General features: G+C 40.7%; 1 protein-coding gene across 9 annotated transcripts in view; it reads right to left on the minus strand.

Annotated features, from left to right (window-relative positions):
• The window catches only part of MRTFB (myocardin related transcription factor B), a 209,386-nt gene extending 189,925 nt beyond the window's left edge, over positions 1-19,461 (minus strand). For 3 of the 9 annotated variants that reach the window (XM_081257988.1, XM_081257984.1, XM_081257983.1), the window contains exons 1-2: positions 19,364-19,449; positions 10,970-11,034 (exon numbers count right to left, since the gene is read on the minus strand). The gene's annotated coding sequence lies outside the window, so the exon portion shown is untranslated. The other 6 variants (XM_081257989.1, XM_081257985.1, XM_081257987.1 and 3 more) reach the window with 5 other exon arrangements.
• Between the last annotated feature and the right edge of the window lie 2,441 nt (positions 19,462-21,902).

The following is a 21,902-nucleotide window of genomic DNA, read 5'->3' on the forward strand; positions in this document are numbered from 1 at the left end:
CAGTTTGCTGGGGTCTGGGGTCTCAGCACAGAGATTTTTCCGTGTATTATTTCACTAATTTATGCAGGAGTCAAATCCATAATTTTGATCATTAAAATCTGAAATGTATTCTCTTTCCCAGTCTTTGAGCAGCTTTGGTAAAATTCAGAATGCACAAAGTCTTAGTCTATTAGATATGTGTTGAAACTCCATTTGAAAGAATAAGCATTAATCTATAAACCAAAAGAAAATTATCTGTGTTATATTTTAAATATATACCTTACAGTAATTTAAAAAGCAGGGCTGCTATAATCTATTCAATTTGAGTTTTTAGAAATGCTCCTTTAGATTAACTTGCTAAAAGACACTTGCCTGCATTGGGGGTCAGGCAAATTTAGTGAAAGTTCTTCGGTGAAAATTTAAATAAATAAATAAATAAATATGGCTCACCCCTACTGCAGGGGGGAAGAAAGGAATCTAGGCAATAAACAAAGACACTTAAAATATACGCAATTTACTAGAATATCTTGTCATATGGCAAGGTAGTAGGACGAGAGTGTTTAGCCCACAAAAGTAATACAATTGTATTTATGCCTTAAAATGAAAAAAAAAAAGCACAAAAACCAAAAAACCATCATTCCCAAGTGTCAACATAATATTACTACTTTAGATAAACAAGGCCCTATTTTTCTAATATTTAAATAATAAAAATTATGCCATATCCAAGCTACCAGTGATTTGGTTTCCTTGAATATAGGGGGAAGACAAAGCTGGAAGCACACTCACCTCAAAATTAAAGGGTAAAAAACCAAAGTCAGGGCTTCCCTGGTGGTGCAGTGGTTGAGAGTCCGCCTGCTGATGCAGGGGACGCGGGTTCGTGCCCCAGTCTGGGAGGATCCCACGTGCCGCGGAGCGGCTGGGCCCGTGGGCCATGGCCGCTGGGCCTGAGCGTCCGGAGCGTGTGCTCCGCAACGGCAGAGGCCACAGCAGTGAGAGGCCCGCATACCGCAAAAAAAAAAAAAAAACCAAAGTCAAATTCCATTTCTACACTAGTGTTCCAATGGCTATTAAGAGATAGGAATCAGGAGTCAGATTTCAAGATGCCAAGATCTGAAATCTGCAATTCATTTTATTTTTATAGAAAAGATGAAACTAAATTAACATCTGCTATTCAGAACACAAAATTTAAGTTTTGGTGTGAACTGAGTTCTTACTTTTAAGGTGAACTTCCAGTCTTTTCCATTCACAAATAGAACTTTATTTATTAAGTTCCCTGCTTTGTATCTCCAGAGTTGATCAAAGCACATTTTCTTAGTACAATCTGTATTGTTCCAAGTGTTTTATAAACATCTTTTGTGAGAGTTTACAGGAGTGATCTGAAATCATATCCAAGGTTTCATCCTATGAGTCAGTTATTCTTAAAAGGAAATAGAATCTCTGTCTTTATCACCTTTATTTCCCTATCTACCACAAATCTAATTCTAATCACAAAATTTTAAAAAATAAATAGCAGAACTGTCAGTAGATAATTACTGACATTAAATACTCGGCAGGACAAAGGAAAAAAAAAAAAGAAAAGGCATAAGTTCATTACCTGGACATGAAAATTACAGGTCTATACAATATCTGAGCTTTTATAACAGTCCCTTAGCCACTATGTAAGCTTGTCCACTATGTAGCCCTATACTGATAACTCCCAAATCCATATTTCCTGTCCTCACCTGAGATCCAGACTGTCCATACAGCTGCCTGTTGAACCTGTTCTCCTGAATTCATTCACAAAGATATTTACTGAATACCTATTATGTGCCAAGTATAGTATGCTGGGCTCTGAAGGTTCAGAGAGAAGAAAACAAGACAGTCCCTGTCTTCAAGGGGCTTCTAACTGTGAAGAAAGCCAAACTAGTCTAATAATCATAAAAATATGTAACATACAAATTGTGATTAGTCCTATGTTCCAGTCTAAGTCGGTCTAAAACTGAACTCAGTTTACCCACTGCACTCCGGTCTGCCTGCTCCCTGAACTCATTCTCGGATGGAAATGTGCCATCACAGGTTACCAAAGTCACAAATGTGGGAGGCATTCTTGGCCCTCCCTTCCTCCTCAGATTTTCTTAATCTCAGAATTTCCAGAATAGATGTACATGGTTGGCTCTGCCCAGAACAACCTTCTTCCACTTCTTCTGGGAACCCCCAATGAGATGGTGGTAGACAGCTTCCAAAGATCCCAGTGCCTGGTGAAGGCACAAAACCCAAGGCCAAGAGAGCCCCTGGGATTTTAAAAACTAAAGTTGGGAAAGAGGAGCTCTTTCCTCCTCTTGGTTGGAGAGTATGACAACGGCCCCTGCCATATGCAGACGCCCGAGGGAGCAGAGATGGGAGAAAGAATCTCTGTGTTGAGGAGACCAGTTCCAATCCACAAGGTCTCTGGCTTTTCCTGGTTTCTGCAGCATATCATACCTTTTACAACCTTCTCCAGGAACCTTACAATTAATCCCTCTTTGAACTTAAGATAGTTTGAGGAGGGTTTCTGTTACTTGTAGCCAGGATTCTTGACTAATAGCTCCTAAACACTTCCAGCCTGTGTCTTATCCAACTTTGCCATGAATACCTTAGTTCAGGTCCTCATCACCTCCTGGACTAGTTCAACAGCCTAACGGGTCTCCTGTCCCCAGTCCTGCCCTTGCATCTAGCATCCATAATACAGTAGCCAGAGGGACCACATCACTCTCCCCCTGCTGGAGTGGCTCCAGCATCAATACGGGCAAAATCTAACTTCCTTAACAGGACACACTCAGCTCTCTACAATTAACCTTCCTCTCCAGGCAAGCAACATTTCATGCTCTGACTATATGGAAATACTTGGGCTACAGCTTAGACAGACACACAGACACACGCACACACACACACACCCCAATGCTGAACTGATTGGTAAGCAGGATATTTTCCTTTCTGAAAACGTGGCAAACCTGAAGAAATTAAAGAAAAGTGGTTTCCTTTAGGCTCACTTCTAGGCATCAAAGTCACCACACCTATGCCTACATTTGCCTACATTTTATTACACTAAGAATGCTAAATACAGCTACTAGAAGATATCTGGTCCCAGACATATTGTATACCCAGTAGCAAGAAACTGAAGGAGAGAATCAATGACCCTAACTAAAAGTTCTGATTGTTACCCACTTTTGTGAATTGAGCACAACACTTTGAATATACTAAAATCCACTGAGTGGTATACTTTAAATGGGTGAACCTCATGATATGTGAATTATATCTCAACAGAGCTGCTGTAAGTGTCCACTCTTCAGCGAGGCGTTCTTACTTAGATACAGGAGACTACTCCTTCCTGCCTTCTGTGGACCTCCATTGTCCTCCGTGGATGCTTCTAGCTTGGCATGTGAGCTCTTGTTCACATGAGGATAGGGCCATGTCTCACTCACCTCTGGATCCCCAAGCCAAATCAAGTGCTCAGTACATACAAAACACTTAAAAATGTTCACAGAATGACACATGAATTCTGAGCTAGGCAGAACACCGAAAGACATTTTTCTAATTTAGAAAAAGGCACATTCGGTATTAGATTAGGAAACTTGGTCTTCTCACTTTGAATTAGATGAGAATATTTGAAAAACATGAAAGATATTTAAAACCTCTAACCCACTGTATAGTTAACAGCTGACCATTTAATTTTGCACCAATTTTAAAAATGAGAGATGTGTAGAAATAAGGTGTGATTTTTTTAACTTACAGAAAATCTCAAGCAGAGACAAGACTACATAAGCAACCAAAGAGAAATAGATAAGCTGGTCTTCATGAAAATTAAAAACTTCTTCAAAGAACATTTAAAAAAAGTGAAAAGACAATTCACAGAATGGGAGGAAATTTTTACAATTCATATATCTGATAAGGACATATGCCGGGGTGGGGGGGTTCATCTAGAATATACAAGGAAATCCTATAACTCAACAATAAAAAGACAACCCAATTTTAAAAATGGGAAAAGAATTTGAATAGGTATTTCTCTAAAAAAAAGATATACAAGTGGACAAGAAGCACATGAAAAGATGTTCAACATCATTAGCCATTAGGGAAATGTAAATCAAAATGGGATACCACTTTACACCCACTAGAATGGCTACTATGAGAAACAAAACAAAACAAAAAATAACAAGTGTTGGCAAGGATGTGAAGAAACTGGAATCCTCTAACATTGCTGATCAGAACGTAAAATAGTACAGCCGCTTTGGAAAACAGTTTGGCAGTCCCTCAAAAAGTTAAATATAGAATTACCATGAGACCCAGCAATCCTACTCCTAGGTATAAATCCATGAGAAACGACAGCAGGTGTCCACCCAAAAAACTTGTACATGAATGTTCACAGCAGCATTATTCATAATAGCCGAAACATGGAAACCACCTAAGTGGCCATCAAGGGATGAATAAACAAAATGTATATCTCCGTGCCACAGAGTTATTTAGCAACAAAAAAGAATGAGTTCTGATACATGCTACAACACAGATGAACCCCAAAAACATGCTAAGTGAAAGAAGCCAGACACAAAAGGTCACACATATTTTATGATTCCATTTATATGACATACTCTAAATAAGCAAATCCATAGACACAGAAAGTAGAATGGTGGCTGCCACGGGCTAACGAGAGGGAAGAATGTTAAGTGACTGCTACTGGGCCTGGGGCTTCTTTTTGGGGTGATGAAAGTGTTCTGGAATTAGACAGTGGGGATCTGTGTGCAACTCTCTGAATATACTAAAATCCACCGAATTCTATGCTTTAAACGAGTGAACTTTATGGTATGTGAATTACATCTCAATAGAACTGTTACAAAAAAAAATCACTGCACAAAATCATATAGTGACACCTCTGTGTAGAGGTCTGATTGAATCACTTTGCCTGCTACAGGATAATCTGTCATAAAAGAAAACAAAAAAACACACAATCTGTTCAAACGAGGAAATGATTTATTTTCCTACCACCAAATCCCAACCATAATATCAAATCCAAAGTAAAAAGAGGAAAGAAGGAAAGAGCACACTGCACTTCTCTGGCAGGTATGACATGGAATTAACCAAAGACTGCGCAAAGAAAAATGTTTATCAGAACCACTCACTTCCCTTTGATTACACAGATTTCAACAAGTCCAAGGCCTTTTTAACTCATGAGAAAATGTGCCAGCTTCTTTATTAGCACAGAGCGAGGAAAAACAAGCATTCTCTCCTATAACAAAATTAACATCCCACAGAAGGTCTGTTTGTACTTGGCCGTCATGAACCTTTCATCTCAGAGCACTGCTAAATTAAACAAGCCTATGTTGTATTGAACACAATAAGCCAGATACACTGGCAGGCTCCTCAACTTTATCAGTTAATGTTGAAGAACATTAGAAATAAAAAGGAGGGTAAGAATAATGGTGATGGTGGTAGTAAAGCAGCTGTGTCTTCATTCCACCCAACATTTCACTTACCTACAATAATGGAAACATTCTAACAACTGTGAGACCCTTTTCTCTGTTGGTGTACACAAGAAGAGCCAGAGACATCTGGATTCAAGTCATTGCTTTGTTTTTCTTTTTTGTTTTAAGCCTACTAGCTGAGTGCCGAAAGACAAATCTCATAACCAAGGCCTTCTATTCTCTAAAACTGGAGTGACTGTATCTAGCCTCAGAGAGTCATTAGAGAACAAAATGAGAGAATACACACAAGAGGTAGAGTCCAATGCTCTATATGTACATCCCCACCATAAATATCCTCACTGCTCTCAACTCTTCAATGCAAATACTGATTCTGGAGCTTGTATCACAGTGTAAGTAATTGACATCAACCTTTCTTTTCTACCCCAAGGACATCTAAGCAACCGAAATATCCTATGAAAATTCCATACTGAATAAATTATTCCCCCTCCCATATAACTGAAAGTAAGAAAGCCATCAATAAAGTCTGTTTTAAATGTATTAAATCAGGGCACGACACAAAGCATTCATTCACCTAAGAGGTATTTAAAAGCAATGAACTGAGAGAGACACACCAAGAGAAACACTTACTATGAGAGACAAATGCCTATTTTCCAGTGCAATAATTGGTAACCTTTCCATAAAGATTGATGCAATCTGATTATAATTCCCAAGTGTCAGTAATCAGTTCTTAAGGTAAAAGAAAAAGGAAGTGGGATGGTTTCAAACGCTCCAGAAAAGATGTAGGAGGATATCCCTTCCCACTGACAGCAATTAACGTTTGAGTGATGGCTGCTAGAACATTCAGACTGAAAAACTTTGTTACATTAGAATAGACTGAAATCTACTTAAAACAAAACTTACTGGGTTTAGCAGACACAAACATAACCCTCACCATGAACTAGGAGTCCTCTCTGAACACACTGGAACAAAGGTAAAGCTTGTATGGACTTCCCATATTTGTCATCAGTGCTGGGATATGCCATACTCCCATGCTGGAAGTCTACTTAAAGAGAGCATCTAGACTCTGCGGCGGTAGACGGTCAGACTCCCTCCGCCCATCTCCAGACAATGCTCCATCACACCACAACACCAGGAAAAGTTTCTAGGGTTAGCAAGGAGGGAAATGTCTCAAGGGCAATGGGACATTCGGAGGCTGGAGATAGCTATTCCTGGAGAGTTTCACTAAGCACCACGTTCATTATGGAACTTGTGGCCCAAAGCTATTGTTCTCTCCCCTCTTTCCAAAACTCTCCCGTTAAGACTCAGAGTTTAATAAAACCTCTCTGGAGGCTTCCCTGGTGGTGCAGTGGTTAAGAATCCACCTGCCAATGCAGGGGACGCGGGTTCAAGCCCTGGTCCGGGAAGATCCCACATGTCGCAGAGCAACTAAGCCCATGCGCCACAACTCCTGAGCCCATGTGCCATAACTACTGAAGCCCGTGCACTTAGAGCCTGTGCTCCACAACAAGAGAAGCCACCTCAATGAGAAGCCCGTGCACCGCCACGAAGAGCAGCCCCCACTCGCCTCAACTAAAGAAAGCCCGTGCGCAGCAATGAAGACCCAACACAGCCAAAAATAAAATATAAATAAAATAAATAAAAAATAAAACATTGATCTCACAAGTGAAAAATAATACAGCCCTCTAAAAAAACCAAAAAAACAAAACAACAAAAAAAACCTCTGTGAGAGACCAACTCATTACAGATACTACAGGAGTAAGGCCAGAGTGCTGGCTTTGCTAGGGAGCTGTTATCTATATCACATATAAGCACTTAACAAGTTTTTTGCCCTCCTACTGCAGTTCAGTACTCTCACCCTGACCATGAAACAGTTTCACCTAAATATTCTACCACCACACACCCTGTATATGAAGACAGAACTTCTCCTCTTTCTAACTTTCCAATCAAATAACCACTTACACTGCCAGTCTAAACTTTAACCTTTATGCCTAAAATAGGAGGAAACTTGCAAATGCACAGAATCCAACCCATTAAATACATAAGAATGTCTTGAAATCTGTTTAAATACAGTATAACATTTTTTACAAATGCAGCTAAAAGGAGAAATAAATGATAAAGTCTTAAGTTTAATTAAGACTCCAGTTTTACTACTACTAGTAATGCCTCACTTTCCAGGAGTATTTTTAGAATTGGGATTTTAAAGCATGCAATTAAAGAAATTAACTCATCAGTGAAATGAAAGGTACAATATAAGCAAATCCCTATACTACTGCAGAAAAGAGATATAAGAACCCAGAACTTTGGGTATTTTAGAAAACGAATACAGGATCATACCATTTGCCACAATATGATATCAGAGGGTAAAGTCCAGGAAATCTAATTAATTTAGACCCTACTAATGAAGACTCAATAATTTCCTTTCAAGTCTGCCTAGACTTAACTTTAGACTATTTATTAAGGAAGGAGTTGCTAAGAAAATTAAAGTACAAATAAAAATTGCTAGGGGATTATTTAATAAGTTAAATTTTTTTTACATGCAATAACTGCTGCTAAAATACTGATTAAAACTAGCACACGGGCTTCCCTGGTGGCGCAGTGGTTGAGAGTCCGCCTGCCGATGCAGGGGACACGGGTTCATGCCCCGGTCTAGGAAGATCCCACATGCCGCGGAGCAGCTGGGCCCATGAGCCATGGCCGCTGAGCCTGTGCATCCGGAGCCTGTGCTCCGCAAGCGGAGAGGCCACAACAGTGAGAGGCCCGTGTACCGCAAAAAAACAAAAACAAAAACAAAAAAACCAAAAAACTAGCACATGCATTCTTTAGAATACCATACTCTAGTGGAAACAAAATGTATGAAACAAGAGTCCTCAACATTGCTTTATTCTATTAGATAATTGTTCCATTCTCTCTGTTTATTTTGGCTGTGAAAAACGGGTTACGAGTCAGAAAAGCTTAATAGGCAGGATACTTAACAAAGATTTACACATTCTTCTTAATGGCTAGCAATCTATTTATCTACTTTTATTTTTAATAAATGCTGAACCCCAACTAAAACATAACTCAATTTCTCTCCATTATAACTTAAAATATATTTGGGGGCATTTACTTTATCCTTGTCTTCAAATAACATAACTGTAAGATATTCCCATGCCTGTAATATGAAACAAATAGGGTTCTTTAATAAGATCTAGTACCTGACCTACTTCACTTACTTTGCCCTTAACAGCAACAACAAAAAACAGACAAAAAAGCAGATTTAAAACACAGTAGTATATGTGATTCTGCAAAGAAACGGGATAGAATCCAAATCAACAGTCCAAACAAAACATCACAAAATGTTATGGTAGCAAGTGTCACTACAATTATGCATGTCTAGATTTAGATGCATTTAAAAATCACAAATGCTAGTTTTATTCTCCAAGAAATTAAATTTCTTAATTAAAATTTAAGGCACTTCTCATTTACATCTTAATTCTAACTTAACAGTGATGATATTCACCAATCATTAATTCCTTCAAAAACGATCTGAGTGTCTGCCATGTACGTGCCAGATATCACATTAGTTGCTGGATGTAAGACGGTGAATAAAACACACTTGGTCCCAGCCTCAACAATGTTAACTTGGAGTGAAAAGTAAAGCACCCACATGAAAGGCATTCTATAAGATACATTTTATGTCAAGGAAAAAGAGATGAATTTTAACTGGCTTTTTATTAAGTCAAAGAACAAACAGTAGGTCAATAACAAAGTTGGTATCTGTTTCATGTGAGACCTTCCTTAGGTAACCCTTATTTGACTGAAATAAAATCTAAAACAAACATAAAATTAGATCTCACATTCATATCAGAAACTGGCAAAATCCTTTGGACAGGTGAGACTCAACATCAGTATTCATAGGTTTACACGTGAACACATATTCACATAACTCAGCAATGTTCTGTTATCACCCAAATTTGTAAATCACATTCTGTATGCTATTCTACAATTGGTATCCATGTTTGAAAGATGTTAGTTTTTAAAGCTTCTTTAAGGTCCACTGTAAGTGAATAAAAAACAAAGGTATTACTCTCTATAAAGGAAAACTTTCAGTATCCAAGACAATTAGTTAGTTGCCAATAATCTTAAAATACTTATAATGAGTTAATCAGGGCAACAGACCTAAAAACAAAGAACTCAACATATTTTAACATTTTCATCACATTTAAAGTCCAAGAGAGTGTCTCACTTACACATGAGAATCACAGGTATACGCTCAATGAGGAAATTCTTTATGTAAGACTATCAAATGAAAGAGGTCTTCAAAACATAAAAGGTTTACTCCAGTCAAAAACCCTGCTATCTCAAAAAAGATACTGGTGGTGCAGTGGTTAAGAATCCGCCTGCCAATGCAGGGGACACGGGTTCGATCCCTGGTCCGGGAAGATCTCCCATGCCGCGGAACAACTAAGCCCGTGTGCCACAACTACTGAGCCCGCGTGCCACAACTACTGAAGCCCACATGCCCAGAGCCCATGCTCCACAACGAGAAAAGCCACCACAATGAGAAGCCCGGGCATCGCGACGAAGAGCAGCCCCTGATCTCTGCAACTAGAGAAAGCCCGTGCGCAGCAACAAAGACCCAATGCAGCCAAAAATAAATTAAGGAATAAAATTAAAAAGAAAAAAAAGATACCATTTTTTTCTCCTATTGGACTGGCAAGGATTAAAAAGATGAACAAAACTCAGTGTGGGTAGTTATCCTTCTAAGAAGATAAATGAACACGTATACAATGATTTAAGTACAGGGTTAATCAACACACTATTATCCACTAGAAACAATCTAAATGGTCATCAAAGGAATGATTCAATAAAGTATGGTGCCTCTAAAACAATGGAATATTACATGGTCAGTAAAGTGATCATATATGATTATGCATGCCTCTTACAATTCATGTGTAGATATATAAAAATATTGTTGCATTTAAAAATGACCACCATATATAGTATAAACCAATTTATTTAAAGATTTGTATATAAATACTTCTATATTCATAGATAAATTTCTAAAAGGATTTTCACCAAAATATTAATATTAATGGCAGCCATTTCTGGGTGGCAGGAATTAGGTGTCATTGAGGGAGGTTTTTTCTCACTATTATAATAGGAAAATAAACAACACATTTTCATTTAAGAAAATAAAGTGTTGCAATCTCACCAAGTGGCTTCAAATCCCTTCAACTCCCTACTTTAAAATCAAAGTTCTCACTGAATGTTGCAAGTATATATAATCACCAAACAGCTTATGGATTTCCACCTGTGGGACCTCCTTCTCAGCACCATGCTTTAAAACCATGAGATGATGGAAATTTAAAGATTCAAGTCAAAGAAGTAAGGAAGCCAAATGACCTTATTCAAACAGCCTACATTCCTGGCATCTACTTTAAGAACCTCAGGTTCTATGAACTTAAACACTCCTAAAACAATCTCCCTCTTACATCTTAAGAAAGCAGGCTATGGAAAGGAATTTTTAAAAAATAAGAGACATTTCCTTTAAAAAAATTAAATCATAAAAAACTTACCTCAGTAAAAATATTTAGTTATTTTCCTGTCTTACATTCTCTTTCTTAGCACCTTTACTGTGAACCTAGGGGGGAAAAAAGTTAAAATTACTTTTAATTGAACATCTACTCATGCCAGGCAGGGTGGTCAGAGAAAGCCTCCTGGAGAACATGAAGTCTGAGAGGAATCGGAGAGAATAAAATACAAGTTACTAAAATGGCACGACTGGGAAGGAAAATGAGCAGGTGCAAGTGGAATAAATAACTTTTCTTAAATGGGTGGAGGGCCTACACATGACTGTATTCAACCTTGCAGCAGGTGAAAAGCTGGGTTGCTAGACTTAGAACACCTGCACCTGAGTCTCACCTCTACCACTTCCTAGCTTGTCTGATCTTGAGCAAGTCCATAAACCCATGTGCCTCGGTTTCCCCACGTGCATAATAACAGGATCCAACTCACAGGACTGCTGAGGGTTATGTGAGATAATCCACATTGGGGACCTTAAAACAGTTCCTGTAACATAATAAATGTTCAATGAACATCAATTTTCGCTTTTATTATTACGTTCTTATATAAAATAAATCCATTTGCCTCTCACCACCTCCACCACCACCATTATTACTGTTACTATTATTACTGAGAAATGGCATAAGCCTTATCTTCAAGGGGTTTACAATGTACTGGGTGACAGATGAATTACCCAGACACATAATACGAGGCAAAAGAAAGATCGAAGTCAATTATTCATTTACTTATTTTAAAATATCTGAGTGTCTGTTCTTTGCCAGGTATTCTGCATTCTTTGGTGGACATGAGGGACATAGTTTCCCTCCTCAGTTTCCAGTCCATCAAGGCCAAGCTATAGGACCGACAAGCTACACATGGAGACAGATCGTGTTTTTTACTGGGTGCAGGGCAGCACATATCTGAACTGGTAGAATTAGGTAGCAGAACATTCTGGGTGGAAGGGATGGCATTATAGGAAACACGGGGCCTTTGGGGAAAGCTAAGCAGCCTCTGGTCAGGGTGCACCGGAGAGGGCAAGCAGCACCAAGGCTAGAAAGGCAGGCAGGAGGGCCCTCAAACACGGGGCTGAGTTTGTTCTCTTCTCAGTATACTGATTATCCTGCTGGGAGTGAATCACAACTTGCTTTTAACTTTAAGTCTAGCATCATTTTATTATTTTTCTTCTTTTCTTTTTTTCTCTTTTAAAGGTGAGAGGGGAAAGAGGAAGAAGAAAAAGAGCACAGCAACCTCAACCTATGTTGCCGCTGGCAGTGATGGTGGTGGAAGTGGCACTAAGTGATGAGTCCCAAGCTCTTTTTAATACTCCCAACATTCTTACCAAGCCAGAAATGTTCCTTTTACTCATTAGGAAACTGAGGCTCAGAGTAGTCAAATAGATCCCCAGATGTCCACAGAGCTCATAAATGCAGCCACAGAATTTAACTGTAAGCCTGACTCCCAAGGCTTTCTTTTCTCTTAGGCAAAAATGTATAAAGGATTCTGCAGAATTTAACGTCTGTTAAAAACTACTTAGAACTTCAGGGTATATAAACCTCTGTACTTACACAGAAATAAACAGCCTTCATACAAACAATCAAAACCACTTAGAGGGACTTCCCTGGTGGCGCAGTGGTTAAGAATCTGCCTGCCAGCGCAGGGGACACGGGTTCGAGCCCTGGTCCGGGAAGACCCCACATGCCACGGAGCAACTAATCCCGTGTGCCACAACTACTGAGCCTGCGCTCTAGAGCCCACGAGCCACAACTACTGAGCCCACGTGGCACAACTACTGAAGCCCGCATGCCTAGAGCCTGTGCTCCACAACAAGAGAAGCCACTTCAATGAGAAGCCAGTGCACTGCAACAAAGAGTAGCCCCCACTCAATGCAACTAGAGAAAGCCCGCGCACAGCAACGAAGATCCAATGCAGCCAAAAAATAATTAATTAATTAATTAAAAAAAACTAAAAACAAACCTTAAAAAAAAAAACGACTTAGAAAAGATAAAGGAAAAGAAGATCTCACAAAAACAATATATATATAAACACATGTATATGTGTATATATACACACACACACACAATAAATTTAATAAGAAATGGGCAAAACCTATATGAGAAAAACCTGAAAATGCTCCAGAAGGATTCGGGAGTAAAACCAAACAAATGAAAAAATACACAATGTTCTTGGATAGGAAAATTCAATATCTGAAAGATATCAATTCTCCCTATGTTAGTTTATAAATTTAACATGATCTCAATTTGCTTAAGTTTTTTTTTTCTGGAACTGACAAATGATTCTAAAGTTCACATGGAAAAATAAACAAGCAAGAATTGCCAGGAAAACGAAGTGCAACAGGCAAAACTAGTTTTACAAGGCATTAAGACATTTTATAAAACCAATAATGTGTACTTGTGCAGGAATAGAAAGACTTAATGGAATAGAACAGAAAGTCCAGAGATGCACCCCAATACATCTGGAAATTCAGAATATAATGAAGGTGTATTGTATTCTGAAACAAATGGGTAAAGATAACTGGTAGCCATAAGGAAAAAGTTGAATCTATATATCACTCCTGAACACCAGAATAAATTCTAAATGGATCAAAGGTTTAAGTGTAAAAATGAAACCATAAAAGAAAAAAACACTGAAAGAAAAAAAATGGGCCAAATCCAAATTCTTGGAGGCCTTTCCGTGACTCAAAATCCAGACACCATAAAATATTAACTACTTAAAATTTAAAGAAAAAACTTTAAAGACTTCTCTATACCAAAATACATGACAGTAATTTTTTAAAAAACGACAAGCTTGAGGAAATTGCAACTCACATCACAAAGGGCTAATCTCTCTAATTTATAAATTCCTAGAAATTGATAAGAAAAAAGCGATCCAAAAGAAAAACACGGAAAGGGCATGAACAGATGGTTCATAGAAAAAGAAACAGAAACAGCCTTTAAGCATGTGAAAAGATGCTCAGCCTCATTCATAATCAAAGTAATGCACATTAACACCACAAGTAACTTTTCACCTTTCAGACTGATACAAATCCAAAGGCTGGTAAACACTCTATTGGGAGAGGCTATGGAGACAGGTACTCTAATGCATTACCTGCAGGAGTTCAAAATTGTACAACCCTGAAAGAGGGCAGCATTTGTCACAATTATAAATGCACTGCTCACTGACCCAGCAATCCCACTTCTGGAAAGATATCCCACAGATACACCTCACATATACGAAATGATATGTGCACAAGGTTATTCACCACAGGCTGTGACTGGAAGAGACTGGAAAACACTCAAGTATCCATCATTTATTGGGATACTTCATCATTTATTGGGGCTACTTAAACTCTGGCACAGGCCACACAATGGTATATTCTGCATCTGTTAAATAAATGTTTTCTATATACTAATGTAGAAAGATACTAAAGGTATACTAACTGAAAAAAAAAAAACAAGGTCAGAACAATTTACATTTTATATAAAAAGGAGGGAATATATAGAATATACTGGTATCTGCTTGTATCTACACAAAGAAACAATAGACATCTATAGGAAACAAATAGAAAAAATTACCTGTGGCCGAAGGGAGTATATTAGACCAAGACAGAGTTGGAAATTAGACTCCTCAAAATACTCCATTTTAGTTTTTGAACCACATGAACATTTTATATATACAAAAAGAATTTTAAAGTGTTAAAAGTATAACTCACAGGACGAAGAGAAAGAGAACTACTTATCACCTAGAGTCAAAATCCAACATGCATTAAAAGAGAATTTTTTCCTAAATTAGGAGTTTGGGATTAACAGATACACACTACTATATATAAAAAAGATAAACAACAAGGACCTACTGTATAGCACAGGGAACCATATTCCATACCTTGTATAACCTATAATGGAAAAGAATCTGAAAAAGAATATATATATATGTGTATATATGTATATATGTATGTATGTATAACTGAATCACTTTGCTGTACACCTGAAACTAACACAACATTGTAAATCAACTATACTTCAATTAAAACAGTAATAGTAAATAAAAATGAAAGAATTTTTCTCTGAAATTAGATATTAACAAGCAAGATTAGTGTGGCCATCACTAAAAATCATACAAGACAATCTGATTTTTTTTTCCTTTAATCAAGCTAAAGCACATGATTATAATAATCTATAAAAGCGCTGTTTGGGGGGCAAGGAATCAGAAGAGAGAATAGGAAAGCGCAATGAGGATGCTTTAGCCTAATGCTTCTCAAAGTATGGTCCCTGGACCAGCAGCATCAGCATTACCTGAGAACCTGTTAAAAATGCAAATTCTCAAGCCCCAGCCCAGACCTACTGAACCAGAAACTCTGGGAGTGGTAGGGAGTAATTCTGGTAATACACACTCAAGTTTGAGAGCCAGTGATTTGGTCCAATGCTTCTTACACATCCTCATGCATCACTTGGAGGAGGATATTGTTAAAAAGCTGATTCTGGTTCAGGAAGTCTGGGGTGAGTCCCTGAGTCAGCATTTCAAACAAGCTCCAGGAAGCTGCTGATGTGCTGCTGGTTTGGGGAGTGCACTTGCGAAGAAAAGCTCAAATCCACCTGGGGAAGAAGGTATATAGTCTTCACGTGGCTGAGTTTCCTATGAAATTTGCCCTCAGTAGCAGAGTCCGTACACAGGTTTCCAGGATGGGAGACATCATGTAGCCTCCCATATAAATTCTGTCTTTAACTCGGAATAAATACATTTTCAAGCATATGTCTTATTAAAATAACAGTGAATTGCTGAAATTCAATTTAAGGATGTCTCATTTGAGACAACTTTCATTTATAAGTGGACCCATGAACCTTCCAGAATGGGAAAAAAAAACCAAGAAGGCATATTCATACATCTGCCTGGTTATACTGTCTGATTAACTTTATTTCAAACACATTAACCATACCATCTGCTTTCCATGAAAAATCACCAGTTTGTTTCCTTCTAAACATTTTGAAAATGGTTCTTATATTTACAAACACTGATTCTCCATTTGTTTTACATGGGGGGAAAATCTTTAAAGGCATCTTCCAAGTAAAGAATTCTAGTTGAGATGGAAGGACCTGGAACTGTTATGTATCTTCATTTTGCAAGTCATCCTTTGTATAAAGTTTTTGGTGTTAAACATTAATCAATGTGCTGAAATTTCTACATATCCCTATCTTACTGCATCTATCGATAAGATGCCATCATTTCCAGACACACTATTATTTTATGTACCACTAAGAACAAAAGTTGCCAATTAAACCATGACTTGTCAATTTTAAGATACCAGTCCATCTCAGATATGCATCTTAAAAAATATATCAATGAAATAGCTTAATTATAAGTCTCAGAGATATGCACATAATAAATTATGCATTTTCATCCACAGAGGCATGGATTTTTGTCCATATGACAATCTGTCCCACGCCTAAACACTGGAACGGTTTCAACTTCCACGCAATATTATTTGGTTCATTTTTGTACATATGAGTATTTTTTTAAAAGGTAGTGATTAAAAAAGAGTGACCTCTTTTTACCCTGGAACATGATACTGCTTGCACAAAGTAATACAAATTAATCACTCAATTTGGATAATTTTCCAATCCAAAAGTATTCAATGTAGCTATCTCTAGGCTATTTATTTATTTTCCCCCAACAATAAGTGTTTAATGAGTGAGTAAATAATGTCCCCCTGAAAAGACCCCCAACCCAATTAAAGGCCAACTGCAGTAACACTTCAGGGTTGAAACCCTGCTTCCTTCCTGCTAGGAGGTGCCATGTCATTTATTGAAACAAAACAAAACAGGGCAAACACATTTCTTAATAAGTGCAGTTTGTTAAAGTCCTGTTAAAACATATGGGTCAAGGGGAAGTAAAAATAATCAGAGGATCACTGTAGGAAAAACCTTTAGGTCTGGCACCTGGGAGACCTCTGGAGAGGAGGCAGTGGGAGAAACTTCACGTTCTGAAAGGAAGGAGCCCCCCAACTCCCTTCTTCCCTCTCACCCGATTAATCCCACCAGAAACTACCAAGACTCCGGGATAAAAGGTTTCAAGTTCAATAGTCACACTCGCTCCAAATACAAAAAGCAGGTACAAAATATATCCTTCTTTTCTGACAAAAGCCTTTACTTACATGCTTGTTTCCATAGCACCTTTCAAAAGTAACAAGCAATGAACAATAAACAAACATCTTATAGCAAAGAAGCAATTTATCTATCCAAAGAAAAGGAAAAATAAACTTCCTTTGTAGATTTAACAAAAGTTGAAGAAATTCATCATGTTACACTGTAGCTATATAATAGTCGGAGTTGAACTTTCTCAACTCAATTTGCATTTTCCCCATAGCAGCAAGACTAACAGAGTTTCAAATGAAAACAATTTCTAATGAATCATATTAGGAGGACTGAGGACAATATGATTATAGGTCATTTTAGTTTTGTTGAATTGTTTGAATGTCAGTTAAATTCTGCCCCACTCCCTGTTATAACTGACTAGACAACGATGACTGTTCTTTAGAGTGGATCTCAAAGGAGCTAGTACGGTCCTCTAAGAGACATGTTTAGTTATCAAGTGACTAGGGCACACCACTGGCATTTAGTGTCTGGAAGCCAGGATGCTTGAACTTCTCACAATGCATGGGACAGATCTACATAATGAAGATTTATCCTGGTCCTGAGAATCGTTTCAATGACCAGCCAGATTTATCACCATAACTGGTGTTACTTTAGAACACAATACTAAACAGTTTTCACAAGAAACTATGGAAAAACCCCAGTAATTCAGGGGAAGGTAGCTAACGTGAGGGAAGTTGAGATTGAATAATAACTAGTGTCTAAAAATTAGTGACCATTTCCTCACACCATGCATTAACTCAACATATAATTGCAGTGTCACAATACTGAGCATACCTACACTACTAAGTAACATACTGGCACCGAATCAAAAACAAAGCAAAACAAACAAACAAAAAAACCCTTTCAATCTAGCTAATATTTTATTCATTATTATCAGTGATAAGCGGTAGGAATCCACCATGGTGCCTCGAAGCAGCAGTACCTCCAAGCTTGTGGCACAAAAGCTGCCCTACAATGTCGTTTGAAAATGTGGCGATCATGGAGGGATTATATTAATATTATTTACATGTTGATTGAGATAGTCTGTACTTTATCTTGGCATGTTATTCCTAATTCAACCCGGACTTGTTTCTCTCTTCATTATCATAAAAAGTTTATCCCAACACTTAGGCGTCCCCTACCCCTGTGTCTATCTATCTCTCTTATCTTTCCTTTTCTTGTATTAAATAGCTCCTGATATTTTTACCTGTCTTCAAGCCAAGCTTATTCACTAGAAGCAGGTACAGCACAGCAGTATGTGCTAGATGTGATATGGCAATGCATGTCATATATAGTTCTCCTTTTACTTCTCCCTTACATTTAAATCGGAGCATCACACTGATTTTCAATTATGTATGTAGGTAGGTTACATTACTTACGAAGTTCATTTCAGAGCTGTAATGGGGGCTTTACAAACTTCTGCTGCAAATGGGAGGAGCCTTGGTCTGACAAAGTTGAGCACCACTGCTCCAAAGAGTGGAATCACGTGCTTAACCAAAAACAAACTTGAAAAGTTTCCCTTGCTTAAAGCAAGCCCTGGGCTCCAATATTCCACTTCCATTCGACCTGACGCCCCACCCCCGGCACACACCGCTGCTTTTAAGCCCACTTCTGCCCTCACACAGGGCCAAACAAAAGTTATTGACCATTTCGGGAGCAGGGACCCTTTTGGGAAATCGACAAAAGCCAAGGACTCTCACCCAATAAACTCATATGCCATGCTGCATTCAAGTAGGGGGAGGGGGGTTCCCAGACACACCCTCTGCAGCCCAATCGGGACCAGAGTAGAACTCGAGCCCTAAAACCCAGCGAGTGGGGGTGGGGAGAAGGATGGGAGGCAAGTACGGGGCGGGGCGCTGGGCTCGCTGTGCCTGGGCTTAAACCCCGATTCCACCGTGTCCCAGCACCGTGACCCTGGGCAGGGCGCTTCACCTCTCCGTGCAGCCCAGCAGTGGAACCGCGTAAGCGCGGGCAGACGGTTAAGGCTCAATAAATGGTGTTGCCGCGGGCAGCAGCGCCGCGTCCACGGCACCAACCCGCCGCCGGGGAAAACTGAGGCGTGCCTCGCGGTCGCACCCGCGTGCGGGGACTGGCTGCGAGGGGACTGGCCCTGCGGCCCCGCGGCCCTGCCCCGGCAGCCCCGCCCCGCCCGCGCGGGTCCCGGGACGGCGCGGACCCGGCGGCTCCGCTGCAGCCGCAGGGCCGGCTGGGGAGGCCGCCCAGGACACGGTCCGCCTGCCCAGCGGGCTCCCCCGTCCGGCCCTCGGTCTCCGCCGCTCTCACCCGCTCCTCAGCCCCAACGGCAGCCGCAGCCGCCGCTGCCGCCTCCCGCAGCTCACCTCCCGGGCCGCCGCCGCCGCCGCCGCCGCTACAGCCGCCGCGCGATCTCGCGAGACTTCGCTCCCCTCCGCGCTTCCCCGCCCTCTCCGCGGCGCGCGCGGACCCCGGCCTGTAGCAGGCTAGGCGCGCTCCCGAAGAGCCGCCCCCTCGCCTCGGGGTTAGGTCTAGCCGGGCTCGCGACCCTGCGTCCGGGTCTCTGCATCCGTTCCGCCCACCTCCGCTCCGTGAAGGTGAAGGGTTAAAAGCCAGGTGCGGGTCGGCAGCCTCCCTCTCACCTGGCTGACCGGGTGCGCGTGCGCATGCGCGCGCCCGGGGCCCCGGACCTTGGAGTGTTTGCAAAGGCTGTGACCACTGTGACAACAATAATCCCAGCAGCCAGTCTTGGAATGCTTCCTAGGTGCCGAGTACTTTTACAACTCCTCCTGGGTCCTCTCAAGAGCCCCCAAGAAGTGGGTATTACCATCCTATCCGTTTCAGAGAGGATAAAATGGAGGCTTGGCCAGGTTAACAACAGCTACCTCTAGGTCACAAAGCTAGGAGTGGGCATTCGGGGTTGTCTGACGCTCAAGACAAAGCCCAGTTTTCCCGCCTCCATGACAATCCCCAGACCCTGTCCCTGTTCCTTCCGCTGAGGGCACCAAATCTCAGCCCTTCTTCACTTCCCTCCCAAGGTTCACCAAGGTGAGAGGAGGCGCTCCTAGGAGGGCAGTTGCTACAGTCCCTCTGGTTTTATGGAGCTGCCGTCAGGAAAATGCTTCTCCCCCAATACACGAACTTCCTAAACCTCCCTGTGCCAGACCCTGTACAGGGCCCTGAAAACTATTTATATTCGATGGTCTCCTCTTTATACTGGTGGCGTTTTGATGGTAGAGAGCACAGTAGAATGGGACACAGGACACAGAACCAGAATGTACATGGATGTCAGGGGGTGCAGAGAAAGGTGTGACTTCTTCCTAGGGGTAAAATCTTAACCTTATACATATAATTGTTTCTAAAAAAGAGGGGCTAACATTTATCGAGGGCATTTCAAGGTCACTACCAATATTCTTCCAAGTCAAGTCATAGGAAAATGGAGACTCAGAGAGATGAAGAAATTAGCCTAAGCCTCCACGGTAAGACAGGGTTTGAACCTGGGTCTGAATCCAGAACCCAGTACTGCCTTGCACTAAAGTCCCATGAGCTAGCATGTCTGGGCCAACAAGCTGCTGTAAAATCAAAAGCCTTGGAGGTTCTAGCTATTCCTTAACCTTGCATCAGGGTCTGCAGGGGCTTGCCCAGGCCACCTGACAGTCACATCCATCTCTGGCCTGCCCACCCTGCAAGGCTGCTCACTCCCTCCAGAAATAATGCCACTTCCTGCAGGCCAGAGGTAATAGGTGCCCTCCAGGTGTGAACAGCACCCAACCCACCTGGTGGAAGAAGTGAGAGAGGAAGGGAAATCACATCTGATGGGCAGCTACAGGGTACCAAGCACTGCTCCAGGTGCTGTCCATTCATTAGCTAATTTAGTCCTCCCAATAATCCCATCGGGAGGGAGGTATCGTTGTCCCCATTTTGCGGGTGAGGAAACTAAGGGCATAAGAGGGGAGAGAAGTTGCCCAGCCCAAAGATACACACAGGTGGTAAGTGGGAAGGCTGGAGTTCCACCAGGTCAGGCTGTCCTCAGACCTGCAAACTTTGGCCTCAAGGACCAACAAGTTTCTCTCTGCCCCAGAGGCCTTCATAAAGCTGTAAAGGTAGAAATCCCCTGAGGTCAGGACTCCAATCTAAGATACCATACATATCTGGGTGGACTGTGCCTTGATATTCTCATCTAAAACAGGGGTCCCCAACCCCCGGGCTGCATTCGCGGCCTGTTAGGAACCGGGCCACACAGCAGGAGGTGAGCGAGTGAAGCTTCATCTGCCGCTCCCCATCACTCCCCATCGCTCGCATTACCGACGAACCATCTCCCCCCTCCCCCTGCACCCCGTCAGTGGTAAAACTGTCTTCCATGAAACCGGTCTCTGGTGCCAAAAAGGTTGAGGGCTGCTGACCTAAAATAAAGATATAAATAGGTTGCTGGGAAGAGGACCCAGTTAATGTATGTGAAGCATGTAGAAAAGTGCCTTGCACAGATTAAGCACTCAGGAAATTATAGCTATTATTACATGTCTGAGTTATTTTATTCTCTCCCCATCTCCTGATATAAATTCCAAATCAATTTGGAGAGTGTGACCTTATATGCTCAGATACGGAAATAAAATTAGTTTCTAGCTCACTGGAAACAATCCACTGCTCTTTAGTGGACAAAATTACCCCCGCCCTTCCTCCTGATGGTGGAAAGAGACCAGGCTCTCCTGAAGCTCTGATACACCCTCTCTTCCCAGTTTCCTGGGAGACTGGCAGCCTGTTTTACAAAAGGTTCCCCTTACATAGTAAAAGCCACCCAAATATTTTTAAGTTGTTGGCAAAAACAAAAAGAAACTTGTTAAGAGAATTT

Source organism: Mesoplodon bidens, assembly GCF_964165515.1.
Source record: "Mesoplodon bidens genome assembly, chromosome: 15".
In the NCBI taxonomy this organism is placed as follows: domain Eukaryota; kingdom Metazoa; phylum Chordata; class Mammalia; order Artiodactyla; family Ziphiidae; genus Mesoplodon; species Mesoplodon bidens.